Source organism: Hippopotamus amphibius, chromosome 15 (assembly GCF_030028045.1).
Source record: "Hippopotamus amphibius kiboko isolate mHipAmp2 chromosome 15, mHipAmp2.hap2, whole genome shotgun sequence".
NCBI classification, from domain to species: Eukaryota; Metazoa; Chordata; class Mammalia; order Artiodactyla; family Hippopotamidae; genus Hippopotamus; species Hippopotamus amphibius.
In genome coordinates this window covers 14,235,769-14,248,774 of record NC_080200.1, presented here as the reverse complement: position 1 = coordinate 14,248,774, position 13,006 = coordinate 14,235,769, and the positions used below count along the sequence as shown (strand labels likewise).

The 13,006-nt window shown below is 37.4% G+C and overlaps 1 pseudogene; it reads right to left on the bottom strand.

The window, feature by feature from the left end:
- Positions 1 to 7,984: 7,984 nt before the first annotated feature.
- Positions 7,985 to 8,988, bottom strand: LOC130836620 (olfactory receptor 7A17-like; annotated as a pseudogene).
- Between the last annotated feature and the right edge of the window lie 4,018 nt (positions 8,989 to 13,006).

The window sequence follows — 13,006 nt, the reverse complement described above, 5'->3', positions numbered from 1 at the left end:
TAATTCACCTGATAAACTCATTTTTTTCCTGTAAATAGAAGGTTAACCTAGATATAGAAACATAGTAAACTAACCATAGATTGATTCAAGACAGAAGAGCATGACAGCATCACTCAACATCATGGATGCGCTTTAGAACACAAAGTAGAGACTGAGCTGATGACTCACTCATGAGGAGCACAATAGAAGTCAGCATGTATAATTTCATCTTATAGTAAAGGTATTAGGTTGTCTAATTTGACATAGAATGGCTTGTTATGCAGCAAGAGCTGACTGACACAATAATCCAAATGAACAGATCTGAGGACAATTATACTAATCTGCATCTTTTTATGTTTGGCATATGTTCTGATATTTGAAGAGAACATTCATGATAATTCTGTTACTCAAGTTTATTTCAGATAACTGTAGTAACAAGGGACAACCTTGAGGCTCCCTTCTAGGTAACTAGGAGAGATGGACAGACATTCATGTTCTGCAGAAAAACTGGTGACCTGAATCACATGCCTGGACAGGATATCAAGCTGTCTTGTGGATCATCCCCTAATCATGAAGAATGAAGAGACTCCTGGGTGTGAAGGAGATGGGAAATGGATGAACTGACATTGTTCATTCACTATCCCTTCTGTATTTATGATAAATGTTAGGAAAAGGGTAGATATTTTGTAGAACAACAGAAAGAGTCATATTTGTAGGTAGCATTAGAAGCAGAAACATGAAGATAATTCAGTAATAAAACAGTAACCAATCCCTCACCTCAATGAATAAATCCCCTCACCTATGGCCATTAGTCTTCCATACTTTAATAAATAGATGTAGAGCATGAAAAAAAATATTGTGCATAGGAACAAAATATGTGGCTTGACATTTTGCTCCCTTATATTTATGGTCTTTTCTGACACTAAGATCATATCAGGTCAATTTATTCCAATTTATCTTTCCACATAGACACCACTGGCAGATATATATTTGACAATATTTTTGCCAGTGACTAGGTTAGGCATTCTGGACACCAAGGTAAATAATTGAATAAAACCAGGAGAGAATTTATAAGACACAGTAGCATGTTTGCAGTGTAAGTGCCTTACATTAAGCTTTATGAGTGTAATATAAATGCCATACATTAACCTTTTTGATTGTAAGTGACTGAAATTCAGCTTTTGATTTCTGATGTATCCATTTCAAAGGCAATCATGTCAAATAAACATATTGCCAGCAATACGACACAGCTACTAGACAAGAACCCGGGCCACTGACACCCATGAAGTCTTCCTTTTAGAAAACCTTGTGTAGATTGATACCCAACCATATATGTGAACCTGTTTTTCCTGGATCATTTCCTAATTCCACTCTTATGTTTGAAATTCATCAGTAAAGTGTGAACTAGCTGAATCCTAGTCACTCTGCCCACAGAACCCAATAAAGGCAGAGCCCAAGTTGGCGCTCTCTCTCTCTCTCTCTCTCTCTTCCTACCCAAGACAGACCTGTATGGCCTTTAGGAATGTGTGTACCCTCCAGGACTTGTGAATAGTAAGTTTTTTTATTTAAGTTCCCCTACAGATATTGCTGAGGCAATGGATTTTAATACACATTGAAATTCTGACTTTCTGAATTTAAATTGCAGAATAAATGTTGCCCACCTGGAATGCTTGTTTGGGTATTTTAAGAAGGTAGAGTGAAACTCAAAATTATATTTGTTGCCCTAAAGTTAAGCATTTGAAATGAGCCTATTAATAAACCCTATTGTTTCATCATTAAAAAAATTATGAACTAAAGTAAAATCTGTAACTTCAGATTTTCATCTACCATGAAGTTACGTAAATGGGCTTAGTTGATGAGTATAGTTTCTCCCCCCATCAGTAATACAGCAGGTATTCCTTCAGGAAAACAAGGTAAAATTACTTGGTATGATATAGGTCATTTGAGATGAAATTGTCTCATGTAAGATATGGAAATTTTCAAATATTTGTGATCTAAGCTTGGGAACAACTTAGGGAATGTATGAATATGGACAAAGAGAAAAACTGTCTATATATCATACAGAGCAGAAGCTTAATAAAGTGAGTGACAAATTGTACAGAGGAGTTGATTTCAAAGAAATGGGAGTTCAAGTAAATAAATAGAAGAAGCAAATTCTAACTCAACTATCTGATCAAGAATAGCAATTTCCTGCAAATCAAAACTACAATGAGGTACCGCCTCACAATGTCTGAATGGCCATCATTAAATGTCCACAAATAACAAATACTAGAGAGGGTGTGGAGAAAAGGGAATCCTCTTATACTGTTGGTGTGAATGTATACTGATGCAGCCACTATGAAAAACAGTATGGAGGGTCCTCAAAAAAGTAAAAATAGAGTTGCCATATGATCCTGCAACCCTCTCCTGGGCATATATCCATAGAAAATTATAATGTGAATAGATAATGCACCCCAATATTGATCAACAGATGAATGGATAAAGTATAAGTGATGTACACACACACACACACACACACACACATATGAGGGTGAGTCAAAAATTATCTGCACTCTGGCTGTAGAATTTATTTTAATTAACTTTTAGAAAAGATGAATACATCATTTTTGGACCTAATCTCCTTGCCTTGCAATACACTTTGTCCATTTGTCAACAAGCTTTCATATTTTCTCATTGAAAAAATATTTTAGGCTGAGCTGCAGCCATGAATGCACCACTGTCTTCACTTCTTCCTTAGAAGTGAATCTTCACCCTCGTAGGGCTGCTTTCAGGGCACCAAACAGGTGAAAGTCTGATGGAGCAAGATCAGGACTACAGGGAGTATGCTTTAACACCTCAAAATGAAGTTTTTGCAGAGTGTTGACAGTGTGGGTAGAAGTGTGTGGACGTGCAATGTTATGCAAGATCACAAAGCCCTTGGATAGCAGTCCTCTGTGTTTAATCCATGGACATGGATGGGTGCCTGGCTCCTTCTTGATCTCTGACACTTGTGCAACCTTCCTTGAACTTCTCTATCCATTCATACACACTTCTTCACAATAAAACACTTTCTCCATACTGCACACAAAGTCTTCAATGAATAATTGCACCAGGTACACCCTCAGACCACAAAAAATAAATCACTGCATGTTGCTTTTCTTTCATGCAAATCACAAGTGGGGCATCCATTTTTGCTCACACTGCAGTTACAACTGAACTGATATAACACGTTCACATCTGCACAGCAGTGACTGGGGAGACAGTAGCCTTGAATGGAAAATGCTAAGACAGTGTGGCCAACAGAAGTTTTAATATAACCCGAGTGTGGATAATTTTTGACTCACCCTCCTGTGTGTGTGTGTGTGTGTGTGTGTGTGTGTGTTTGTGTATGTCTGTATACATACATACATACACACACAATGGAACACTACTCAGCCATAAAAAAGAATAAAATAATGCCATGTGCAGCATCATGAAGAGACTTAGATATTATCATACTCAGTGAAGTAAGTCCTAAAGAGAAAGACAAATACTGTGTGATATAATTTATATGTGGCATCTAAAATATGACATGAGTTCACAGGAAGATGTCAAAGGAGTAAAATATGGAGGTCACCATATTCAGATTCAATGGAGAAATTAAAAGCTTTACAGACAAGCAAAAGTTAAGAGAATTTGGCACAACCCAACAAGTTCTACAACAAATGCTAAAGGAAGTTCTCTAAGTGGGAAACACAAGAGAAGAAAAGAAACTACAAAACCTAACCCTAAACAATTAAGAAAATGGTAATAGGAACATACATGTCAATAATTACCTTAAATGCAAATGGATTAAATTCTCCAACCAAAAGACCCAGAGTGGCTAAATGGATACAAAAACAAGACCCTTATATATGCTGTCTACAAGAGACCCACTTCAGACCTAGGGACACATACAGACTGAAAGTGAGGGGATGGAAAAAGGTATTCCATGCAAATGGAGGTCAAAAGAAAGCTGGGGTAGCAATACTCATATCAGAAAAAAATAGACTTTAAAATAAAGACTATTACAAGAGACAAGGAAGGACATTAAATAATGATCAAAGTATCACTCCAAGAAGAAGATATAACAACTGTAAATATTTATGCACCCAACATAGGAGCACCTCAACACATAAGGCAAATGCTAACAGCCATAAAAGGGGAAATCAACAGAAACACAATAATAGTAGGCAACTTTAACACCCCACTTACACCAATGGACAGATCATCCAAATAGTAAATAATAAAAAAACCCACAAGCTTTAAGTGACACATTAGATCAGCTGAACTTAATCGATATATATAGGACATTCCATCCAAAAACAGCAGAATACACCTTCTTCTCAGGTACACATGGCATATTCTCCAGGATAGATCACATCTTGGGTCACAAATCAAGCCTCTGTAAATTTAAGAAAACTGAAATTGTATCAAGCATCTTCTCTGACAACAATGCTATGAGACTAGATATCAATTAAAGGAAAAAAAACTGTAAAAAATACAAACACATTGAGGCTAAGCAACATCCTACTAAATGACCAAGAGATCACTGAAGAAATCAAAAAGGAAATAAAAAAAACCTAGAGACAAATGACAACGAAAATACAACAATCCAAAACCTATAGAATGCAGCAAAAGCAGTTCTAAGAGGGAAGTTTAGAGCAATACAAGCCTACCTCAAGAAACAAAAATTTCAAATAAACAACCTAACCTTACACCTAAAGCAATTAGAGAAAGAACAAATAAACCCCAAAGCTAGCAGAAGGAAAGAAATCATAAAGATCAGATCAGAAATAAATGAAAAAGAAATGAAGGGAACAATAGTAAAGATCAATAAAACTAAAAGCTGGTTCTTTGAGAAGATAAGCAAAATTGATAAACCATTAGCCAGGTTCATCAGGAAAAATAGGGAGAAGACTCAAATCAACAGAATTAGAAATGAAAAAGGAAAAGTAACAACTGACACTTCAGAAATACAAAGAATCATTAAAGACTATTATAAATAACAATATGCCAATAAAATGGACAGCCCAGAAGAAATGGACAAATTCTTATAGAAGTACAGCCTTCCAAGACTGAACCAGGAGGAAACAGAAAATATGAACAGACCAATCAAAAGCACTGAAATTGAAACTGATCAAAACTCTTCCTACCAACAAAAGCCCAGGGGCAGATGTCTTCACAGGTGAATTCTATCAAGCATTTCAAGAAGAGCTAACACCTACCCTTCTCAAACTCCTCCAAAATATAGCAGAGGGAGGAATACTCCTTAACTCATTCTATGAGGCCACTATCACCCTGATACCAAAATCGACAAAGATGTCACAAAAAAAGAAAATTACAGGCCAATATCACTGTTGAACATAGATGCAAAAATTCTCAACAAAATACTAGCAAACAGAATCCAACAACACATTAAAAGAATCATAACACCATGATCAAGTGGGATTTATTCCAGGAATGCAAGGATTCTTCAATATATGGAAATCAATCAATGTGATACACCATATTAACAATTAAAGCATAAAAACTATATGACAATCTCAATAAATACAGAAAAAGTTTTTGACAAAATTCAACACTCAATTATGATAAAAAATCTCCAGAAAGTAGGCATAGAGGGAAACAACCTCAACATAATAAGGGCTGTATATGACAAACCCACAGCCAAAATCATCCTCAATGGTGAAAAATTGAAAGCATTTCCTCAAGATTGGGAACAAGACAAGGGTGCCCACAATTTCCACTATTATTCAACATAGTATTGGAAGTTTTAGCCACGGAATATAGAGAAGAAAAAGAAATAAAAGGAATCCAAACTGGAAAAGAAGAAGTAAAACTCTCACTGTCTGCAGATTACATAATACTATACATAGAAAATCCTAAAGATGCCACCAGAAAACTCCTTGAGCTAATCAATGAATTTAGTAAAGTAGAAGGATATAAAATTAATGCACAGAAATCTCTTGCATTCTTATACAATAACAACAAAAAATCATAAAGATAAATTAAGGAAACACTCCTATTTACCACTGCAACAAAAAGAATAAAATAGCTAGGGGTAAATCTACCTAAGTAGGCATAAGACCTGTATGCAGAAAACTATAAGACACTGATGAAAGAAATAAAAGACAATACAAACAGATGGAGAGACATACCATGTTCTTGGATTGGAAGACTCAACATTGTGAAAACAACTATACTACCCAAAGCAATCTGCAGATTCAATGCAATCCCTATTAAATTACCAATGGCATTTTTCACAGAGCTAGAACAAAAAATTATACAATTTTTATGAAAACACAAAAGACCCTGAATGGCCAAAGCAATCTTGAGAAAGAAATATGGAGCTGGATAAATCAGGTTCGCTGACATCAGAATATACTACAAAGCTACAGTAATCAAGACAGTATGGTAGTGGCACAGAAAAAGGCCCAAATGGGACCTAATGAAACTTAAAAGCTTTTGTACAGCAAAGGAAACCATAAACAAGACAAGAAGACAACCCTCAGAATGGGAGAAAATATTTGCAAATGAAGCAACTGACAAAGGATTAATCTCCAAAATATACAAGCAGATCAATATTAAAAAAATGAGTAATCCAATCCAAAAATGGGCTGAAGATCTAAGTAGACATTTCTCCAAAGAAGACATACAGATGGCCAAGAGACACATGAAAAGATGATCAACATCATTGTTTATTAGAAAAATGTAAATCAAAGCCACAATGTGGTATCATTTCACACTGGTCAGAATGGCCATCATCAAAAGTTCTAGGAAGAATAAGTGCTGGAGAGGGTGTGGAGAAAAGGAACTCTCCTGCACTGTTGGTGGGAATGTAAATTGGTACAGTCACTATGGAGAACAGTATGGATATTCCTTATAAAACTAAAAATAGAACTGGTATATGACCCAGCAATCTCACTACTGGGCATATACCCTGAGAAAACCATAATTCAAAAAGATCCATGTACCAAAATGTGCATTGCAACATTATTTACAATAGGAGGATATGGAATGACCTAAATGTCCATTGACACATGAATGGATAAAGAAGATGTGGTACATGTATATATTGGAATATTACTCAGCCATAAAAAGGAATGAAATTGAATTATTTGTAGAGAGGTGACTGGACCTAGAGACTGTCATAGAGAGTGAAGTAAGTCAAAAAGAGAAAAACAAATTCTGTATGCTAACACACACACACACACACACACACACAAACACACACACATATATATGGAATCTAGAAAAATGGTATTTATAAACAGAGTGGCAGAGCATGAATAAAGATGCAGATGTAGTGAATGGACTAGAGGACACTGCAGGGTTGGTGGGGGAGTTGAAACTGGGACGTAGTGAGAGTGTATCTTTGACATATATACACTACCAAAGGTAAAATAGAGAGCTAGTGGGAAGCTGATGCATGCATAGGGAGATTAGCTCAGTTCTTTGTGATGACCTAGAGGGATGGGCTAGGGAGGGTGGGAGGGAGGCTTAAGAGGGAGGCGATATGGGGATACATGTATACACATAGCTGAATCACTTTGTTGTACAGCAGAAACTAGCACAACATTGTAAAGCAATTATACTCCAATAAAAATGTATTTAAAATAAAATGAAATAAAATAAGAATAATATGACAAATGAATTTAACTATGAAACAGAAACAGACTCACAGACATAGAGAACAAATTTGCGGTTGCCACATGGGAGGGGGTGTGGGGGAGGAATGGGTTAGGTGTTTGGGATTGGCAGATGCAAACTCTTATACATAGAATGGATAAACCACTGGGTCCTATACTGTATATCACAGGGAACTATAGTCAATAACCTGTGATAAATCATAATGGAGAAGAATATGAAAAAAAATGTATATGTGTATGATTGAATCACTTTGCTGTACAGTAGAAATTAACACATTATAAATCCACTCTACTTCAATTAAATAAATATTAAAAAGTAATAGCAATTTCTGTTTCTGAGGCTTTGAGCCCTATAATCATGGGTACTTCTTCAGCCCCAGGGTTATTGGTCCTTGAATAAGTGCCATCCCAATGATTCTTTTCAGAGCCCTCTTTATGTCTTTGTTCCTCAGACTGTAGATGAAAGGGTTCAGTATGGGTGTGACCACTGTGTACATCACTGAGGCTGTTGCACTTGAGTGTGAGCTGTAGGCAGCAGCAGAGCTAAGGTACACTCCTAAGCCTGTACAATAAAATAAGGAGACAACTGAGAGGTGAGATGCACAGGTGGAAAATGTTTTATACTTCCCCTGAGCTGATGAGATTCCTTGCATGGAAGAAACTATCTTAGAGTATGAGAAAAGAATCCCAATGAGGGAAGCACCACCCAGCATCCCAGTTGCAGAATACAACACTATGTCATTAAGAAAGGTGTCAGAACAGGCAAGTCGGACCACCTGATTAATTTCACAGAAGAAGTGGGGGATTTCCAAGTCTGTACAGAAGGACAGCCACAGCACCATTAAGCTGTGTAACAAGGAATTCAGGGCACTCATCACCCAGGACAGCAGCACCAGCAGCCCACAGAGCTGGGGGTTCATGATGACTGTGTAGTGCAGGGGGTGACAGATGGCCACAAAGCGGTCATAGGCCATCACAGTTAGAAGAAAGTTTTCCAGTGCAGCAAAGAGTAGGAAAAAGTATATCTGGGTGATGCAGCCTTCATAAGTTATAACTTTGTTCTCCGTCTGTATATTCATCAGCATCTTTGGGATGGTGGTGGAGGTGAAACAGATGTCTACAAAGGACAGGTTGGAGAGGAAGATGTACATGGGTGTGTGGAGGTGGGGGTCTGAGATGACAGCCAGGATGATAGTAAGTTTCCAAACGCAGTGATCAGGTACATGCAGAGGAAAAGCCCAAATATGAGGGGCTGCAGTTCTGGTTCCTTTGATAATCCCAGAAGAAGAAAGTCTGAAATTTGTGTATCATTCCCTGGTTCCATGTGGTGGAGGTGACTACCAGGAAACAAAAATAGCATGACTAAGTTTCTTAAAAATTGGTGTTTCAAGCAAAGTTGAAATTCTACAATTTATATTTTGCATTAAAAATCAGTATCCATAATTTTTGTATGAAAATTTTCCCTTCAAAGAATCAGCTGTGCCATCTCTGAATAGAAATTCTTACTGTGCATTCAGCCTTTTGTCCACATGCTCATGCATTCTACACTTTTAATAAGAAGTTATGTCATACATTTTGGGAATACAACTTGAGCTCTGACCAACATCTAGGCAAAGAGTACATTGTGCTGAGAGACAATAGTCACTATAGTTCAACAATGGAGAAAGAATATAAGGAAAATATCATACAAATTATCAGATGGTGACTAATGCTATGAAGTAAAAGAAATCAGGTAGTATAAGAAGACGGTTAATGGGGGTACTGTTTTTCACTTGGTCATTAGGTTAGACTGGAAAATATTTGATTGGAGACCTCTTGGAAAAGAGGGTGGTAGACATGAGGTTATCTGGGGGAAGTGTGCGCAGGTCAGAGGGAACAAGCAGGGCAAAGGCCCTGAAAAGGCAGTCATTTCAAAAAAATCAAGGTTCCAGCTAAGCGATTGTATCCAGAGGCATGTGCAAGAGGGAGCGTGATGCCAGCTGGTGTCAGAGAATTTGGAGGAACAAGGTATCCTCCCTGTGGAAGCTGAAACTTCAAGTCACAGGGAGTCCCTAGTTCATATGTTGTTACCTGTACTTTATTAACTTTGTTACCAAGAAATTCTGTGATTAGAAATGAATCTCTTCCTTATTTTTATATGTTAGTTAATATTTTGGAACCTGTATTACAAGGGTCTCATATTGGAGAATATGGGCTCAGGTACCCCTTCTCTACCTTGAGAATGGCTCATGTTCCACAACACACACACACACACACACACACACACACACACACACACACCCCTCCTGGGCTGATGCTACTATCAGGCTACCCACAGCCACAATAATTAGGAAAACAATGACATAAGGCACGCTGTCAGTGTTAGATTATCTTTACTGTAAAATTGTAGAAATAATACCTAATTCCAGTTGTTGTCTCCCATGGACCTGTCCTTTTTAATGTGCCCATTTTGTGTCCAGTATTTAAAAAGTGGTACAAATGAACCTATTTACAGAACAGAAATTGAGTCACAGATATAGAAAACAAACTATGGTTACCAAAGGGGAAATGGTGGGAGGGGGGGATAAATTGGGAGATTGGGATTGACATATATACACTACTACATATAAAATAGATAACTAATAAGGACCTCCTGTATAGCAGAGGAAACTCTATTCAATACTCTGGAATGACCTATATGGGAAAAGAATCTAAAAAAGAGTGGGCATGTATATAACTGATTTACTTTGTTGTATACCGGAAACTAACACAACATTGCAAATCAACTATATTCCAATAAAATTTAATTAAAAATAAATAAAAAATAAGATGTTTAAGCCTGAAAAAATAAAGAAAAATAAAATGTCAGTTAAAAAATCTGAGAGGGTCAAACAGGATATGTGGGGGGAAGAAAAGTCTAATAAGCTCAGGTGATCCCCAGAGTTTGTGATGAGGATAAAGCTTCCTTGGTTTTGGCAACATTCCAGCTTCTGTTCTATCCCCACGATGCCCAGAATAGCAAAGCACACAAAGCATTTTCTTCAAGAAAGAAAGGAGTGATATATTTGTGCTATCAAGATATGTGATAGATTGAGCATTGCAGTAGAAAATAAGTGAAGGGAATAAACCCACAATTCGCAAAGTCAATACACAAATACAGCAAAACTGGAGGAGTTTAAAAAATGATTTGGTAAAAGACTTTTTAAAGTGTTATCACATGCAAAGCTTTTGTAATTTGAAACCCATTTTGAATTTTGGATCTGCACATATTTGCTGCTTGAACACAGAGAGCCAGGCGCACCATTCTAAATGTTAATATCCTTATGCAAGTATTAGAGATAGCGGTACCCATTCTAAAGTAGTTGACAGATTTAGTCAATATATGTAAAAAGCTTAGCATAGTTCCTTCCTGGTAGTAAGTGAAAGGTTACCTCTGGCAATGAGATTTGACTGGTTTTTCTTTTGTTCCTCTCAAATATCCCCATTGCTTTCCCAACTCTTGGTCCCCAATTTTAGAGTCTATTTAAGTTTCTTGTCATCTTTCCCATCTACCCCAGGCTGGTACCCCTGTAGCCTATGTTCACAGTGACCCAGAGAAATCTTTGTATATTATAAGGCATATTGTCTAACTCCCCAACTAAACACTTTCTCAGTGACTCCTCGCTAGAGAATGAACCTCAAATTCCATAGCTTCAAATTCTAGGCTTGACGCTCCCTGACCAAACCACCAACTTCACCCTCATGCTGCCCTCACCCACCTCAATCTTATTAAATATAGAACTTGAGTCACGGCTTCACTTGATGCCACAGACTCAATACTCAGAGCCTACATACACCTGATTCCCTCTTCTTGGAGAGTCAACCACTGGTCTATAATTTTTTCACCCATCTCTATCTCCAAAACTCCATCTTCTTTTTCAGACTGCCTAGATCATCTCCTTCATGAATCATTTTTTTTCTGATCTTTATTGGAGTGTAATCGCTTTACACTGTTGTGCCAGTTTCTGCTGTACAACAAAGTGAATCAGCTGTATTTATACATATATCCCCATATTCCCTCCCTCTTAGGCCTCCCTCCCACCCTCCCTGTCCTGGCCCTCTAGGTCATCACCAGTCATTGAGTTGATCTCCCAGTGTTATGCAGCAGCTTCCCACTAGCCATCTATTTTACATTTGGTAGTGTATATATGTCAATGCTACTCTCTCATTTTGTCCCAGCTTCTCCTCCCTTTCCCCTCCACTGGGTTCATCAGTACCATTTTTTTAGATTCCATATATTTGCATTAGCATTCAGTATTTGTTTTTCTCTTCCTGGCTTCCAAAGAAGACATACAGATGGCTAACAAACACATAAAAAAAATGCTCAACATGAATCTTTTTTTAAACATTCCAAAAGAAAAAGAACAGTTTCCCTTGCCATAATTTAGACATAAGGTTGTCATTGTGTAATTTTTATTTAATTCCATATTTTATTCTGTTAGACTGTGAGTGCCTTGAGGCATATATCAATATCATACATACCCCTCAACACCCCAGACATAGTTGAGTTGGGAACAGTAGCTGAATAAATATATATTGCATAAAGGGATAAAAAAAATGTGTTCTCACAGAAGTTGCCAATGATGAGAGAACAAAAAGCAGGAAACTGCTAACATAGGTATGGAAGACATGCTGGAAGAATTTTTTCCATATTCTGAGATCCAGACCTATTAGAGGATTAGATTATGGTTTTTAAGAATAAAACGGAATAAATTAAACACAGAAAAGTATCAGAGTGCATTGTACATGGTAAGGAGTTTTTGATTCTCTTTGTTCAGCTGTGAGTGTGTATGTGTACACGCATGCACATGTGTATTTCTTTTCTGCCTGTACACACATGCTAGGTCACATGTAAAAGGCATGTTTTACTCTGGGACACATTCTAAAAAGTTTCTTATCCCCTGCAGTAAATGCAAGAATACTTTTAAAAGAAGCTAGTCCCTGCTGAGGGAGAAGCAACATAAATAGAGTTCAAGGGAAACCCAGGGACTAGAGAAGAATAAGGATACAGATGCAGAGAATGGACTTGAGGACACAAGGTTGGGGGGCATGGGGGGCGAAGGGGAAGCTGGGATGAAGTGAGAGAGTAGCATAGACATGTATACACTACCAAATGTAAAATAGATGGCTAGTGGAAGTTGCTATATAACAAAGGAAGATCAACTCGATGATGGTGATGCCTTAGAGGGCCGGGATGGGGAGGGTGGGGGGGAGTCGAGGGAGGGAGGGAATATGGGGATATGTGTATAAATACAGCTGATTGACTTTGGTGTACCTCAAAAACTGGTACAAGAGTGTAAAGCAATCATATTCCAATAAAGAGCTTAAAAAAAAAAAAAGAAAGAAATGCCAGGCTGCAG